We start from the raw sequence: 18,515 nt of genomic DNA, 5'->3' as shown, positions 1-18,515 counted from the left end.
ACTAGTCAAAATTTCATGAGATTATGGTCTAGTAAACATTAATAATTAAGAGATGTCAAAATAAGAGAATAAAATAATAAAGACTGGGGATGTTAGAAAAGCAAACTTTGTCTCATTAAATTGTATGACTACAGGTTGCCCTATTCTGGACAATATAAAGGTGTTTTTTTTTGTTTGTTTTTGTTTTTTTTTTTCCCAGTGCATACTTGTGTGTACCAATCTAAGAAAGGTCATCTATCTTCCAAGTTATCCACTTGCTCAAAGGCACAGTAAAAATCCTTAGGATGGAGCTTAGCATTTGACCACTTATTCCTAGAAGTCTTGTAATTTCTTGCTGTCTTTTGAAATTTTTTCCACCTGATAATTTAATTGCACAATTCATATCAAATGGACCTTCGGCTGTTGAAGTGGAATGGGAAGAAAAACAGCGTGGTGCCAGGTACATGTGTTTACTTGATTAGTATTTGGAAGAGAAAACATCTGTGCCATGTAGTCTCCAATCTCATGAGAAAACTGAAAATTATATTCTTAAAGCTGTTATAGAGCAAAACAGAGATAAAAATCATTTGCAATACTTAGACATTTTTCTTTTTAAGATCACAAGAGGATTATTAAATGTAACATCCTCTACCTTACACCGTGTGAAAGATTAGAAAAGTGAATATTGTGAAAGTTAACTGAACAAACTTCTGCATTCCCTTTGTATTTAAGAACATTATATCATACTGTACCAGCCACTATCACACTTAATTTGGAAAGGTGCTTAAACTGAACAGCAACTGCCTATCAGCAGTGACATCCTGTCTTTAAGAGTGATCCTGTGTCTACCCACTTCAGTGACACATGTTTTAATAAGAGAAACCAATAGCACATGGAACACATGGTTTTGCAGCAACCTGAGATTCCAGAAAGCAACACGCAGTGTGTTGTTTGACTCAGAATGCCTGTTCCACAGTAAGACATCTGGCTAAAATGAAAAGCTTATTCACAAGAATCACTTGTGATATTGCTATGCTTTTATCCCTAGATAGATAAAAGAAAAAACTCTTAACAATGTTGAAAGGATGTAAGGGTGTGGAGAAAGGCGTTTAAAAAAAATCCATTTTATTTTAAATTCAGCACCAATCAAATGTAAGCTTTTGCAACACATGGACCTGAGAACTTAAGGAAGTCAATTAAATTTTCAACTAAATGCATTTACTGAAAGTCAAAAGTCTTCATATTTCACCTGACTTATTCCAGTTCAAATACTTCTAGAGCCCTGTTTGTTGAATTATTTAACTTAGAGGAGTACAAACAACTAACAGAACAAATTAACTATTTTAAAAAGTACTCAATTTTCAAATTATACAAATAACAGTAACACTAGTACTGTTATTAGCTTTCATGCTATGTTCAGCTGCAATGGTTTCACAATATTCTGATAACTTCCATTGGTACTTATCTACTTTATTCTTGCTTTTAACTATTAATATGACTTAAATTATATAACCCAAGGACATGCGTTTAAACATTAAAAAATACTTTGAAAAGGTACAAATAAGTACAAGGACAATTCTTCAAAGTAAATTTGCAAACAGTTGAATGATGACTAGTACCCAAACTGGTACTCAGCTGATGTCCTCAACTTTAGGTATCAATTCCATATGTGGTTTCCCACATGGATTCTGAGATTCCTGTCCTTTTCTCCTTTTTTTGCCTGTGACAGTTTTTTCCTGGCTGATCTCTGTATTCCATTAGATGTCTGGGCATTTGCCTTTAGGCTGCTACTGGAGCACTGTCTTATTGCTTTTAGGCCTCTACTGGTCAGCTCCATAATTCTTTTCTAATTCAAGGGCGTTCCCACACAATAACATACCTCACAAATCTTCAGAGCCACAACTTTATTACCTATATCTCTTTATTCAAGTGAGAAAGTAGAAGACTCTTGTTGTAAAGTTTCTGCTTTAAACCCTAGCTGGATTTAGGAATATTTTTGTCAACAAACTCACTCTAAAATCTAGGTAAATCCTTGGGTCCAATTAATTTTTTGGTCAGCCGGATAGAGGATTTACTCCTTGAAGTACAGAAGTGGAAATCCTATGTGGTAGTTCATGAGGCTTATTTTCCTTGGATAGCTGAAGGATATACTGCTGACCATAAATAAACCCTATGCCTATATTTTGGACATTCAGATTCCTTTTTAACTTCCTTTAACCTCTAGGAGAGTCAGAGATGCTGCCTTGGAACAGGGTGTTGATATAAGGAGAGAAAAGAAATTGTATTCTCAGTCAATATACGTATTACCTGCTGGAAGGGCATAACTAACCACCTAGATTAAGAGAGAGGGGGTGAGTAAAGTCTGAAAGAATGAGGTCTATTTTGTGTTGGGTTCAGTCTTCAGTCTGTCTGTAAGCAATGCTGTGGGTAAACTGGCCCTCACTATGACTGCAAGACACCTTCCAATACAAACATTAGGAAACTTAAAAAAAAATAAAAATAGTTTTATCACTTACAAGTCCTGGGAATTACAGGGGGCTCCTGGGGCCACACAGCAAGACTGCAGGCAGAGTTTGAAAGAGAAAGAGTGTTTGGGCCAGAGGCTCTATTTTTATTGGTTTTACTAGGGTCAAAGGTCAAGACCTAGGGTTTCACATGCTCACGCTTTATTGGTAAATTTAAAATGTATGAGTGAGAATTTAAAGCATCAGAAGAGAAAAACAGGTGGCACAAGTGATCATTATTGAAATCAACCAAGATACTTAAAACAAGGAGCCTTGGGAATGGGGGCGGTGTGGACTGGCTCTTTAGTTCTGTGGCTTTTGTGTTTAGCCAAAACAGGTGTCTTTGAACTACATGCCTGGGCAATCAAAGCTTAAATCAGGCACTTTCACTGCAAAATCCTAACTGTTAGGTCTTATATCACAAGGTCAAAGTCAAAGCTAAAAATGAGAAAAAGATGAAAATTATAGGGCAATGTTCAAGAAGAAGCAGTAATAAGATTTAGATGAAGAGGTACCAGTGCACTAATTCAGAATCCCAGAAAGAGAGGGGTCATTACCCTGGATAACTCCTAGAGATAAACTCCTCAGAATATATTCTGAATCTGAGAATTTTTAATTCATTTCCAGGCTTACTCGATGCCCCTACCTTCTTTGTGAAACATTGTTAAAAGAGGCTGGCCTTGTTTCGACAGCACTCTTTTTCAGGGAGGTGGGATATAGGTCCAATTTAAACAGAAAATTTTGGTCTTCAGCACCTTCTATTCTTATGAAATAAAGTATATCAAAATAGTTTGTGTTGTGGTGAGGAAATCTATCCTACTCATTAGCAGTTCAAACTGGGGGACATCCTCAAGTACAGAATTAAGCACCCAGCTAAGACGATAACCCTAATAATTCCGTTGTTAAGCATGTATTAAGTTTGCCATGTGAAGGTCCAAATTTATTACTCAGAGCTTCTGTCTTACTTCTTAGCATAACTTGCACTCTGGGGAAGTTAAGTTTGCCTCAATACTTGAGTCATTTCCAACACAGGAACCTCAATGGACAGTCATGGTGAGTGCTCAAAGAAAATGCCTGTAGGTCAGAAAACAGGTGACTCATTGCAAGGAATGTAAATTATAGGTGTACATGGAGCATTGTGTGCTTAAATCTTTTTAGTGACAAAATTGAGATGTGGAGGAGAGATGCACACTGTGTGTCATTATGGATTTTTCCGACAAGTTAAATTTTTGGAAAATAACTGAAACAGCCACAAAAGCACTAGCACAGTTTTAGTCTTGGTGTACAGGTGGGTTATGTCAATTCTCTGAATCCAGAGTCAGAAAGTTTTTAAAAGACTAGCCTGCACAGTAAGCAGATATTGCTGGCAGACAAGTGCTTATAAGTTGCTGCAACTCTACTTAACCTGCTATCATCCATCTAGAAGGGATTGTTCCTTGTGAGTGGACCATGTTGAAGAGTATAAACAAGAGTCATAAAGTGCAGTGAGTATTGCAAAGAAACAGAAACATACTCAAATCAAATGGGAAGATTAATGGTAAAATAGAACAAGAGGTATAACAAAAGAAAACATTTGAATCTGACCTGTTGTTGGCCTGCACCCCACAGACCTGCAAGTCCTGTACACACTTGCCCAGACACAAGACCAAAGAGCCCAGAGCAGAGATATCAGTGCTTTAATTTATGGGGAATCTTACACATCTGAAGCAAGGTACTGGAGAAACACTCCACCTTGTGCAGCAGAGGCAGGCAGGACACAGCAGCAGTCTTTGCTATGGGGGGGGAGGTGTTTGAGAGGGCTTAGAGGAGGAATTGACATCAGGTTGGTGCATTGGTTACCAGGGAAACCTGCAGAGGAGCGGGGGCCTTTTGATAAACTGTTATAGTGGAGATTGCTCTGGTCTAATGATTAGAACAGTCACTAGCTGGGGCCAGGGGCAAGTACATAGGCATTTCATTAGGCATATGATTAAGAGGGAAGGTCAGCTGTATGCACAGGGTATAAGTGAAAAGGGACTGGTCCAGCAAGGGATGTACAGAGAGCAGGATAACAGCCATCTTAAGTGGCCTGATCACACATACCCCTTTTTCATTTTCTCTCATGTGCCTGACATTTCGTTCTCTTCTTAAACCATAATGGCCTTATGCTTATAACATAGGGACATATTGTTCCTTTTGTTTCTAGCTAATCGCTTCAGAATGAATGCCTCTCTGTGGGTCTGAAGTTATAATCTCTCGGAATCAGTTACACACATGCAATTTTATAGACAAAAGTGAAGAATGCGGGTTTCTTCTCTCTAATATACAAAATACAGGCAAGCTGGGTTTTAAATTCATGACCTGTAAGACTCAGTAATCTAGCCACAGTTTATTTGGCAAAGTTATAATTGCTAAGAATGTAAAAGCTCTTGGGTTAGAGAAGTACCAGAAACCACTCTTGTCTCCTATCATCTGGGTTTCCAAAGTGATAAGAGTAGAGGAAGAATTAGGAAGAGACAGGAAAAGGAAAATTTGTATCATTCCTAATCATATTTGTGAATGTTTTTTGAAGCCATTACCCTACTCTGACAGTGTCAGGAATTTCCCAGGCCAGACTTGGTATCTCTCTCAAATTATGCTATGGCCTTAAAAAAATGTAAGAAGCTACATCACTTGGACAATAAGTTCTGATACCTGTGATAAAAAAATTGTTAAACAGTAAAACACTCTGGAGATACAAATTCGACAGTGTTATACTCCAGCTGCTAATATTGGTGAGGAAGAGGTGATATAAGAAATAATTAAGAAATAAATGAGAATGATTATGAAGCAAATAATTTGAAAATGTTTATAAGTGGGCAACTCTCTTCCCTCTTGAGCATTCTAAAACCAGTAGTTTTCCTGTTTCTGTCAAGAATAAGGGAGGGTTATGAATCCCTCCCAATATAAAACATGAAAAAGAAAAATGTATTACAGCAAGTAAAAGAGAGCCTTGTAACCTGACATTGTTGCATTTGTTCACATCGTCACAATATCAAATGGAAGCATAAAAAGTTAAACTTTTAAACTAATTTGTCCTTACAAAGTCAAACTGTATGAGCTGGTAGCAGAAACAAAAATAATCATAGAACTGATAGGTATTTTCTTTTCTTTTCTTTTCTGTTTTTTTCTTTTTAGGGCTGCCCCTGTAGAAGTTCCCGGGCTAGGGGTCAAATAAGAGCTGCAGCTGCTGACCTATGCAATGTCAGATCCAAGGCCAGATTCTGTGACCTACACTGCAGCTTGCACCAACACTAGATCCTTAACCCACTGAGCAAGGCCAGGGATCAAACTCACATTCTCATGGATACTAGTTGCGTTCTTAACCTGCTGAGCCACAATAGGAACTCCCTAATAGGTATTTTCTAATGCAAGGTAATTATGAATCTTATTTGGACTTCCATGGATACAGTGGAAGATAAATGCGTAGGTAATTTCCTTTACACAGTCAATTCAGGGACTCATCGATTTATTATTGAAGAGAAATTTGTGGTTATCTCTGAATGCCCACACTGCGTCTTTATTGTAATTGCTTTAGGGTGTGCGTATACATGCCTATGCATATCCAGAAATGTGCTGGCCCTTTCTATTTACATGTTCATGGTTGATCTCATCATGAGTTAAGTTTTTCTAAATTAATAACAATTTTCTTATAAAGTTCTAAGTTAAAACACACTCCTTTAAGTACAGTCTTAACTTTATAGAACCAAATAAAATTATTATTGAAAATTCTACTGCTCAGAACTGACAGACAAAATAAGCATGCCCATTTGCAAAATTATAAAGCTCACATACATTCACATAGGCAGTGTAATTATTAGTGAGATGATACTCAGGCACAAGGCATTATCATATTCAAACTCATGATCCTATGGGAAACTTGAAGTGTACTAAAAGCCACAATTTCGGAGTTCCCATGGTGGCACAGTGGTTAACGAATCTGACTAGGAACCATGAGGTTGCGGGTTCGATCCCTGGCCTTGCCCAGTGGGTTGGGGATCTGGCGTTGCCGTGAGCTGTGGTGTGAGTCGCAGACACAGCTCGGATCCCGCGTTGCTGTGGCTCTGGCCTAGGCCGGTGGCTACACCTCCAATTAGACCCCTAGCCTGGGAACCTCCTTATGCCGAGGGAGCTGCTCAATAAAACGCAAAAAACAAAATCAATCAATCAATTAGTCAATCAATCCACAATTCCTTGAAAAATTGCATCTCTCACCAGACAAGAACTAAATCATGTTCTGTGTGCTATAAAACAAGGGATATGTTTACTGGGCATTAACATTCAAATACCAGCCTCTCTTTCCTATTTCTGTATTACTTAAGTAAGTTTCTGAGTATGGGACTGGAGGGTATGAATACAAATAAAATTTTACACTGTAAAATTCTTCCTTTATTATGAAAGTAACTCAAAGCATGACAGTGAGCAGAAATGGACATTGTTAAACTTTTGGGGCCTTATTTTTTAATTTTTTTGTCTATTTAGGGCCACACCTGTGGCATATGGAGGTTCCCAGGCTAGGGGTTCAATCGGAACTGTAGCCGCTGGCCTACATCACAACCACAGCAATGCCAGATATGAGTCGCATCTGCAACCTCCACCACAGCTCACAGCAATGCCAGATCCTTAGCCCATTGAGAGAGGTCAGGAAATGAATCCTCATCCTCGTGGATACTAGTTGGGTTCACTTACCACTGAGATGCAACGGGAACTCCAGAGCTTTATTTTTTTAAGCGTATAAAGAATGGTGCCCACTAAGGCTCTAGCGCTGCCTGGGTCTCTCTTAAACTTGCCTGAACAGTTTACTCTGCGTTTTAATTAGCTTTTCTGCAAACAAACTCCTGTGCTTTCTCTCAGCAGATCAGTCGTTTTATCAAGGGAATGCTTAGAATGAAGTTCAGACTTAAGACTTATTTTGACGGGTTGTTACTAAAAGGTAAAGTAGGTTAGGTACGGTGGAAAGGCTTCCAGTACTCTGTATTTTGGAATATGTGGGTATAATAGAAAAGTGATAGGTATAAATAGATTCCAAAGAAATGCTAAAGTCTCCATGTACTGTAACGTGTCTGAGGAAACACAGAGATTGTGACCTTGAGCAGTGGCCTTGCCCAGAATAGACACTGAGTCCAAATAGTTCTGAAAATGGAGTCTTGCTGCTTCTTTTGCTCAGGTCTAAAAGCCTGAGCCAGCATCATTCATGCCATACACTTACTTTTCAGATACCTAAGCAAGAATGACAGGTCTAATTTTATTATCCTTACCCTAGCAAAATACCCACTGTCATCTTGTAAGGACAATATGATCAAGTCCCTTGGCTAAAGAATGCATTTCCTCAGCTGTAATGTCCCTAAGGCTTCTAAATAAAATGGAAATTCAAACTTTACTTTTAGAAAAAAAATCATTATGTTGCATTTCTAAAAATAAGTTTTGTCCCAGAAAGTGCTTTCTGTAATGCTAGAGGGAGGCATTCTAGCTGATGTTTATAGAATGTGGCATTGGAGTCTCCTAATTGATGTATCATCAATGGTCTGGCATTAACTCTAGTCACGGGTACAATAAAAGTAAAGGATAGGTGATCTGCACCCCAGTGAGGAAAAACACAGAGCAGCAGTGATGAAGATTTATGTGTCTCCTGGGCCAGACTCAAATGCCTTCAGGGGTCAGATGTTGCAAGACATGTTTCCTTGAAAACTCCATCTTGTCTTTCTTTACTTTATCCCATCTTCCTTCTTGGAGAAACAGTCACAGTGCTGGTAAATGACTTAAGTTTAAGAGCAAAGACCTAAAGGCATAAGTGACTTAAGCTTAAGAACTGTTATGTGCCTAGAGGTCAGAGTAAGAGCTTAACCCTTTACCACCTAAGTGGCTTTCTAAACAAACCCTGTATCATCCACCCATAGCCACTCCTCACTTAATCTCACAATAAAAGCAGTGTGGTTTCTTGAGGCAGTGCTCTTGGTCCCTGAGATCTGGAGTTCCCCGGCGCTCTTGGTCCCTGAGATCTGGAGTTCCCCGGCGCTCTTGGTCCCTGAGATCTGGAGTTCCCCGGTGCTCTTGGTCCCTGAGACCTTGAGTCCCGCGCTCTTGGTCCCTGAGACCTTGAGTCCCCCGGCTCCCACCTTTACTTAAGATAAATGTCTCTGTGTCTTGTTTTATGTTAACTATTTTTCCTTAAGTTCCACAGCACCCGTTCTTCCCCATCCTGCTGAGCTGGCCCCGGCAGTCAGATATGCAATGCAAGTGTGTAGAGTGGTGGGTGTAATATAATATGGAATGTTAGGGACTATGACGCATCAAGCACAGGCATCTGGGCGCTAGCACTGGCTCATGAACTACCAGTTTGTGATTCTATCTTTACAGTCTGGAGCAATGAAAAATGGCCTTACTTACTGGGATTATTTCCTTCCCAGAGAAAGAATTGGGAACTAGAAAGAGGAAAACAGGAGTTCCCGTCGTGGCGCAGTGGTTAACGAATCCGACTAGGAACCATGAGGTTGCGGGTTCGGTCCCTGCCCTTGCTCAGTGGGTTAACGATCCAGCGTTGCCGTGAGCTGTGGTGTAGGTTGCAGACGCGGCTCAGATCCCGCGTTGCTGTGGCTCTGGCGTAGGCCGGTGGCTACAGCTCCGATTCAACCCCTAGCCTGGGAACCTCCATATGCCGCAGGAGCGGCCCAAGAAATAGCAACAACAACAACAACAAAAAAGACAAAAAAAGACAAAAAAAAAAAAAAAGAGGAAAACATTCCTATCACAAATCTTAACGGTTCTTCTTTGTTTTTTTACGTGATGCAATTCATTAAATCTTGCCGAGGCAAAGTCAAAAGGGTTTTGTAAATGCTTTTCTTGTTTTCACCAAAGCAAAGGATCATAATATTGATGAACAACAGAGGCCTGAGAGGCAGCTCTGTAATCCATTAATGAGATCCTGACAACTATGGTTCTGTTCTTGTCCTCCATGTGCTTAATCCTGCTGCATATTATGTACCAGAAAAACATGGACCATAATCATTTGTAAAGAGTAGCGTTACTCATTATGTAGCCTTGGGAGAATCACCTTTTCTAACCAAACCTGTTTTATCTTATGCTAGTTTCCTTACAAGATTTAGATGTAGAGAAAATTGTTAGATGAAAACAGCATTTTCTAAATGTCCATATTAACATGACTTTATTATAATTGTGAGATTATAAATGATGATTCCTTACAATGAACTCATTTTAATTGTAATCAGCTTCTTATTCATTCAATATTGCATCTAATATTATTATTGCTTTCTATGGTTTATTAATATACCACTTACATTTTCTACAAAAGAGTAGGCATATCTATAAATACATATATAAAAGACAATAATATTTTTTTTCTCTGAAAATTCTCCTGTAGATGTGGAATTGTATGAAAATAGGTTGTTGAGTCTGTTATCTCTTATAATCACTATTATTGAGACCACCTCTATGTGAGATGCAGCAAAAATCATCCATTACAACAGAGAAGCCATATCATTCCTGGCCCAGAGAACACTTGCTAGAATATTGTAAAATATTTTCTTGGTTAAAAAAATTATATTGCTAAAATTGAGGAGAAAGACTTCCATTAACCAAAAAACAGTAAAAAATATTCAAACTTAATATTTAATAAATTGTAAGACCTAAATTGAAGGAATGTTTTTGAAGACAAAAGGAATGGGACTAGATTGATAGTGCAATGTTTTCTGACAGAGTAAAACATCCTGAAACCAAATTGGGAAAATGTATGATTTTTGTGTCATTGAAAACACTATCATCATATGCCCAGGTGAATAACTCTTTTGGAAAAAATTGGACAATTTTACCCTAATCAAAACATAAGAAAATAGCCAAAAATGATATCTTTCTTCACCACCTGGAAACTTAAAGGTCAAATTTTACTCTGTTGAAAGAAGATTTTCTTTCCTCATAATTATGAGAAGAAAGTCCTTCTTTGTGATGATTCTTTGAATTGACTTATATCCTTTGATGTTCCAACAAACAATAAAAGACATGTACACATAAAGCTTAACTCACTGATATCTTACAAGAATACCAGAGAGAGTCTCAGAGAATGCTGCTACATTCAATACGAAAAGTTGCCTGGAAATCAGGGCTCACTTGGTGTCAGCTGCATTGTTTAATGTCCTAGATTAGAAATGTCAATAACTATAGAGTTTCACTCAGTCATTTATTCAAACAATGAATACCTGTTAAGTATCTACTGTGTGCCACTAGTAGGCATGTATCTGCAAACAGCATCTCTGTTCTCTTGAAATAATCCAGTGCATTTAAGATAGTGATATAGTATGAAGAAAAGTATAGTATAATGAAACCATTAGTCGAGATGACAGGGACTGTGTTGGAGAATGTGCTTTCATATTAAATGGTCAGAGAAGGCCCTCTTATAAAGTGACATTGGAGCTAAGATTTGGAGGCAATAGTGAAGTGAGCCACCTATTTAAGGGGAGGCACTTCAGGCAGAGGAACAAGTAAGTTACAGTGGTCAAAGATCTGAAGGCAGAAGTGTGTGCTTTCCATATTTGAAGAAAATAAGGAGGTCATTGTAGATGGAGTAGGAAAAAAAGGAAGGATGGTAGCCCTTGTCATTGGTCATGTAGTCCCTGGAAGGTCAAAGTAAAGACTATATTTTAATATGAGTGATATGGAGGCACTGCAGCATTTTAAGCAAAGGAATAACAGGAGTAACAAAATCTAGCTCACACTTTGAAATTAATAATTTGGAAGTCATATGGAAAAATACACACAAGAGTATGAGTAGAAACACTATCAAAGAGGCTCTTGCAATAATGCAGGTGAGAGATGATGACGGATAGCATGGAAGTAGGTGAAGATAGAAGGTAGAACTGCCTAGATCTGCTGATGAATGAGAAGTGTGAAAAAAATTAGTCAAAGATGATGGCAAGACATTGGCCTAAGCAATCAGAAGAACAGAGATGCCATTTACTAAGAAGAAGATGGACATAAAAGCATCAGTTTCAGGATCTGAGGGGAATTAAGAGTTCAGTTTTGGAAGCATTGAGTTTGAGCTGCCTTTCCATGTGTAAATTTTAAGAGGCACTTAAGTATACAAGTTTGGAAAGCTAGAGATAGAAATTGGGAGTTTGTGTCTAAAGATATATAAGATTGTGGGACTTGATGAGACCACCTGGGGAATGCAGGGAGCTATCCTAGGACTAAGCCCCAGGGCCATATAACAGTTAGAGTTTGGGAACATTCAGATGATTCAACAAGAGAGACTAAGAAAGAAAAACTTGTTAAAGGAAAACCAATACAATTTCATCATGGTAGCCAATTGAAACATGTGTTTCAAAGAAAATGAGTAATCAACTACAGCTGATTGCTTAAGTAAACTGAAACCTGAAAACTGACCACTGGACTTTTGCAGCATGTAGTATATTTGTGACTTCTAATAGAGCATTCTCAGGGAATAAAACCTGAAAAGAGTGAAATTGAGAGAATAAGTCTCACTTCCACCAAAATGAAGATTTACCATCACATTTGAGACAATCAGAGGAGAAAAAAAAATATGGGAATTTTTTTTTAAGATATAGGATATTAAGCAATGAAGAACAGTGACCCCCAAGACACTGGAATAAAGAAGTTATCCTATAGGTACTCTATTTTATTTTCTTGAGAGTGTTCCTAGGCTGTCCCACCACAGGAGGAAAAACATGGCAGAGCCTTGTGTAGGGTGGCCAATGTGTTCCAATTTGCCTGAGGCTTTCCCACTTTTAAACATGAAAGTTCTACATCCCATGATCCCCTTCCATCCGAATCCTGGGACAGCTGGGAAGACTGGTCACTTTACCTAGAGAATTTGAATTGAAGTGTAGCTGAGAGTCCAGGAAACCAAAGAAATGACACATCACAAAAACAAACAAACAAAAACAAACAAACGAAAAAAACAAAGAGGAGGGAGAAGCACAGAGAGTAACTCAAAAAACCTGCATACAGTCAGTTCTCAGTTTTTCAGCCTGGAGTCTTGATTAGAATATACTGTGAGGAAATTACCTGAGGCTGGGGAAAGAACTCACTGAAGGGATACTACACTTGAAATTCTCAGTGCTTTGAATATGAAGCTTCATGTAATAGAAAATGAAATGAACTTCCTAAAAAGAACAAATCATCCTTCAGTGATACTGAAGTAGTGGCTAGGAAACACACTGAGTTTTAGCCCACCTAGGTCAGAACTGTTGGCAAATATTTTGCCGATTTTTTTATATAATTATTTTTTATCCATCATAGCTGATTTACAGTGTTCTGTCAATTTTCTACTGTACAGCATGGTGACCCAGTTACACATACATGTATACACTCTTTTTTTTCTCATATTATCATGCTCCATCATAAGTGACCAGACATATTTCTGCAGATTTTAATGCAACACTATGTCCAGATTAATTGCTGTTAAGGGGGCTTCTTGGTGAAATAGAGATGAATTTCTATATTTCATTTGTCTCTGGACAGGCCATGCTGTGCCTGAGAGTAATCTCCACAGACCATCAGAAACTCCATAATTTGTCCAAGAGAGGAATGCTCATTAAAGACTGTGGTCTAATTATACAGCTGGAGCAGAGGTGGAATGGACACAGGTGGTGGAAGAGCACCTGGTTCTCCCATGCAGCGAGTGGTTCCGAGGAGAACATGGTGCTTGGCTGGCCTGAGCAGAGAATGCCAACGTGCATTGCTAGGGCCCAAAGCTTAATTTTTATTCAAAGAAGGAAAAGCTGGGAAATGAAGGTATTCAAAAGCACATTGATGAAAAATTGTATGAATGGAAATTGGCCAAGAGAAGAGACTTAATGGTTAGAGGCAAGGATGTTTACATGAGTTTTACATGGGGATGGGCAGGAGTGTCTTGTAGCTGCATCTCAGGATTACTTTAGTCTCCATTTCCAAGGGGCAAATGAGAACTTCCTGGCTGAAAACTCTTCACTAACTTCCCTTATGTCATAAAAAAAATCCAGAATTTTCATCAAGCCAGATATTGTCTGGCCACTGCCTACCTTTCCATATTTAATTACCACTCATCCTCACATTTGCTCTATGCACTATCAATTCAGGTCCCTTTGCATAACTTCAAAATGCATACTTTCCTATTTCTGTCATCTTTTTTTAAAGAATTGGTAAGACAAAGTCTGGATTTTCATGAAGGTCCAAACGCTAACACATCTAGCTTCCTTCTTCCTGACTGGTATCAAATTGTAGTATATAGAAAGATTTAGAGGCCATCCTAAAAGTGACACAGGCGCTTCTTTGTTCTATCAGCAGAAGTATAGGGCAGAATACACTTTTAACTTTGGAGACATCTACCTTACTTACCAACTCCCAAGAGAGAGTGTCAGTTCCTATGCTACTGTATGGCCTTTCCACTCAGGGATTATCGAGTTCCTGCTGATGATTCTGCTCCAAAGGCTACTTTCAGCAATGCAAATGGATCCAGTGGATGCCATCCTTATTTTTAGAAATGCTTCAGTCCCTCTCTTCTAAAAATAGCCCCTGATGGTTCTCAACATCTAAAATCCCCTGGTGATAAAATGTACCAAAATATATGTCTTTGAATTTATAGGATCTGACTAGAAAAATTTCAAGGGGTATAAAATTCCAGGGATTGAAGATAAATGAGATAACTTGTATAATATTTTGAGCTCTGTGGGCATAAATTGCTATACACATCTAAGGCACAGCAGAATAATAGTAGAAAAAAAATAAGGAAAACTTAAAATGACTACTCATCAAACAAGAAAGCAAGTCTTCATCTCCGCATTACTCTGAGATACCCATCTCATATCTGTTCCCTCTTTTGATCAAGAGAAAGAGGTAGACAGATATGGGATGTTTGAAGCTATTTAAGTTTAAGGATTGTTGCTTTCACAATTTGTAGAGATAAGCTTTTAAAATTGTCATTAGCCATTATTTATCTATCTCTTTGTATCTTCAACTTTCTCTCTTGCAAAAGTCCAACTCATGTAACAAACAAACAAAAGTTTTGTATGACTATCATTTCCCAGGATTTCAGTTCTAGTATACTTGAAATTCAAGACACTTCTATTAGGATATTACTTATAAATATTTAATATATTTTCCATTAACAACCTCTAAATTACTATCTATGAACGGGAAATGGAGTCACTTGACATATCTAAATGAGAATGTTAGAAAGAAATGTGCTAAATATTTGCACAGAGAATTAGGTGAATTAGAATATATCTATGGTCTGCATGTTCTGCAAATGTACATAAAAGATTTACAGTTTCCCACTGAGAGTTTTAGTGAGCAATGTATGATAAATAATATAATTATATAATAATTAGCATATCTAATTTAATGTATGTGTAATGTAATTGACAGTCTCTGAATTAAATGGTCTCATTATCCATATCAAAATACAAAGGGCATTTTTAACGAAACTGGAATAAATAATTTGAAAATTTGTATGGAAACATAAAAGAACTCAAATCGCAAAAGCAATCTTGAGAAAGAAGAAAGAGCTGAAGGAATCATGCTCCCTGACTTCAGACTATACTACAAAGTTATAGTCGTCAAAACAGTATGGTACCAGCACAAAGCCAGACATAAATCAATGGAAAAGAATAGAAAGCCCAGAAATAAACTCACCTATTTATGGTAAATAGTCAATGATAAATAAGACAAGGATATGTAATGGGAGTAAATACAGTATCTTCAATAATTGGTGCTAGGAAAACTGGACAGTTACATGTAAAAGAATGAAGTTGGATCATTCTGTAACTTTGTACATAGAAATAAACACAAAATGGATTAAAAACCGAAACGTACAACCAGAAACCTTAAAACTCTTAGAAGAAAATATAAGCAGAACACTCTTTGACATACTTTGTAGCATATTTGACAAAATATGTTTTTGCATCTTTCTCCTAAAGCAAAAATAAACTAATGGGGTATAATTAAATTTAAAAGTTCTTGTACATCAAGGGAAACATCAACAAAATGTAAAGACAACCTAGTGAATGGGACAAAATATTTGCAAATGATATGACTGACGAAAGGTTAATAGCCATAATGTATAAACAGCTCATACAACTCAACATAAAGAAACTTGATTAAAGAATGGGTAGAACCTCACAAAATCAAATACCTCGGAATACACCTGACCAAGGAAGTAAAGGACTTATATGCTGAGAACTATAAAACTACAATCAAAGAAATCAAAGAAGATGTAAAGAAATGGAAAGATATTCCATGTTCATGGATTGGAAAAATCAATATTGTAAAAATGGCCATACTACCCAAAGCAATCTACAGATTCAATGCAATCCCTATCAAATTACCCAGGACATTTTTCACAGAACTAGAACAAACAATCCAAACATTTATATGGAACAACAAAAGACCCAGAATTGCCAAAGCAATCCTGAGAAACAAAAACCAAGCAGGAGGCATAACTCTCCCAGACTTCAAGAAATACTACAAAGCCACAGTCATCAAAACAGTGTGGTACTGGTACCAAAACAGACAGACAGACCAATGGAACAGAATAGAGAATCTGGAAATAAACCCTGACACCTATGGTCAATTAATCTTTGACAAGGGAGGCAAGAACATAAAATGGGAAAAAGAAAGTCTATTCAGCAAGCATTGCTGGGAAACCTGGACAGCTGCATGCAAAGCAATGAAATTAGAACACACCCTCACACCATGCACAAAAATAAACTCCAAATGGCTGAAAGACTTAAATATAAGACAGGACACCATCAAACTCCTAGAAGAAAACATAGGCAAAACACTCTCTGACATCAACATCATGAATATTTTCTCAGGTCAGTCTCCCAAAGCAATCAAAATAAGAGGAAAAATAAACCAATGGGACCTGATCAAACTGAAAAGATTTTGCACAGCAAAGGAAACCCAAAAGAAAACAAAAAGACAACTTACAGAATGGGAGAAAATAGTTTCAAATGATGCAACAGACAAGGCCTTAATCTCTAGAAGCAACTTATACAACTCAACAGCAAAAAAGCCAATTAATCAATGGAAAAATGGGCAAAAGACCTGAATAGACTGTTCTCCAAGGAAGATATGCAGATGGCCAGCAAACACATGAAAAAATGCTCAACATCACTGACTATTAGAGAAATGCAAAGCAAAACTACCATGAGCTACCACCTCACACCAGTCAGAATGGCCATCATTAGTAAGTCCACAAATAACAAGTGCTCAAGGGGGTGTGGAGAAAAGGGAACCCTCCTGCACTGTTGGTGGGAATGTAAATGTTCATTGCAGCACTATTCACAATAGCCAGGACATGGAAACAACCCAAATGTCCATCAACAGATGATTGGATTCGGAAGATGTGGTGTATATACACAATGGAATACTCTTCAGCCATAAAATAGAATGACATAATGCCATTTGCAGCAACATGGATGGAGCTAGAGAATCTCATACTGAGTGAAATGAGCCAGAAAGACAAAGAAAAATACCATATGATATCACTTATGACTAGAATCTAATATCCAGCACAAATGAATCCTTTCCACAGAAAGAAAATCATGGACTTGGAGAAGAGACTTGTGGCTGCCTGATGGGAGAAGGATGGAGTGGGTAGGATCAGAGCTTGGGGTTATCAGACACAACTTAGAATAGATTTACAAGGAGATCCTGCTGAATAGCATTGAGAACTATGTCTAGATACTCATATTGCAACAGAATAAGGGTGGGGGAAAAATGTATACATGTAAGGATAATTTGATCCCCTTGCTGTACAGTGGGAAAAAAAATAAAATAAAATCTCACAAATATCCTCAAAAAAAAAAAAGAAGAATGGGCAGAAGACCTATATGAACATTTTTCCAAAGGAGACATACAGATGGATAATAGGCACATGAAAAGATGCTCAACATTGCTAATCATCAGAGAAATGCAAATTAATACCACAATGAAATATCAACTCACACCTGTCAGAATGGACATCCTCAAGACCACAATTAACAAATGTTGGTGAGGATTTGGAGAAAAGGAATCCCTAGTATACTCTTGGTGGGAATGTAAATTAGTACATACACTATGGAAAATAGTGCAGAGGTTTCTCAAATAAGTAAGAATAGAATTACTATATGGACCCAGCAATTTTCCTGGTTATATATCCCAAAATCCTCCAAAACACTACTTCAAAAAGATACATGCACCTTAGTGTTCACAGCAGCATTATTTACAATAGCTAAGACATGGAAGCAATCTAAGTGCTAAGTGTCCATCAGTAGATGATTGGATAAAGAAGATGTGATACACATGTATACACACACACACACACACCACATACACACACATTAGAACACTACTCAGCCATAAAAAATAATTAAATTTTGCCATTTGTGTCAACATGGCTATACTTGGAGGTTATTATGCTAAGTGAAATAATCTAGGCAGAGAAACACAAACACTGAATATCACTTAAAAGTGGAACCTAAAAAAATAAAAAATAAAAGTAGTGAATATAACAGGAATGTAACAGACTCAGAGATAAAGAGAAAAAACTAGTGGTAATCAGTGGGAAAAGCAAAGGGACCAATAAGGGTAGGGGATTATAGGCTATAGACTACTTCGTATAAAAAGATAAACTATGAGGATATTTTATACAACACAGGGAATAAGCCAATATCTTATAGTAACTATAAATGGATTATAACTTTTAAAGATTATGAAGTGCTATGTTGTATATATGAAATTTATAAATAATATTGTATATCAACTATACCTCAAAAAATGGCCCGTTATTCTGCATTAAAGGGGGAAACAAATGAAAAGGCATTATTTGATCTATCCATGGTCATTCTGGCTGTTTATCAACATGTAAAAAATCACCCAAGGCTTTGGGTTTTAAAATACCAGCAATTATGTTGCTATTGGCTCTCATGGGCTCTGTGGCTAGAACTTTGAAAGAGACTGGTCTGAAAAGATTTGGTTCGGGGGGAGTTCCTGATGTGGCTCAGCAGAAACAAATCCGACTAC

Source organism: Sus scrofa, chromosome 1 (genome assembly GCF_000003025.6).
Source record: "Sus scrofa isolate TJ Tabasco breed Duroc chromosome 1, Sscrofa11.1, whole genome shotgun sequence".
In the NCBI taxonomy this organism is placed as follows: Eukaryota; Metazoa; Chordata; class Mammalia; order Artiodactyla; family Suidae; genus Sus; species Sus scrofa.
Note: the sequence above shows the minus strand (reverse complement) of the source record.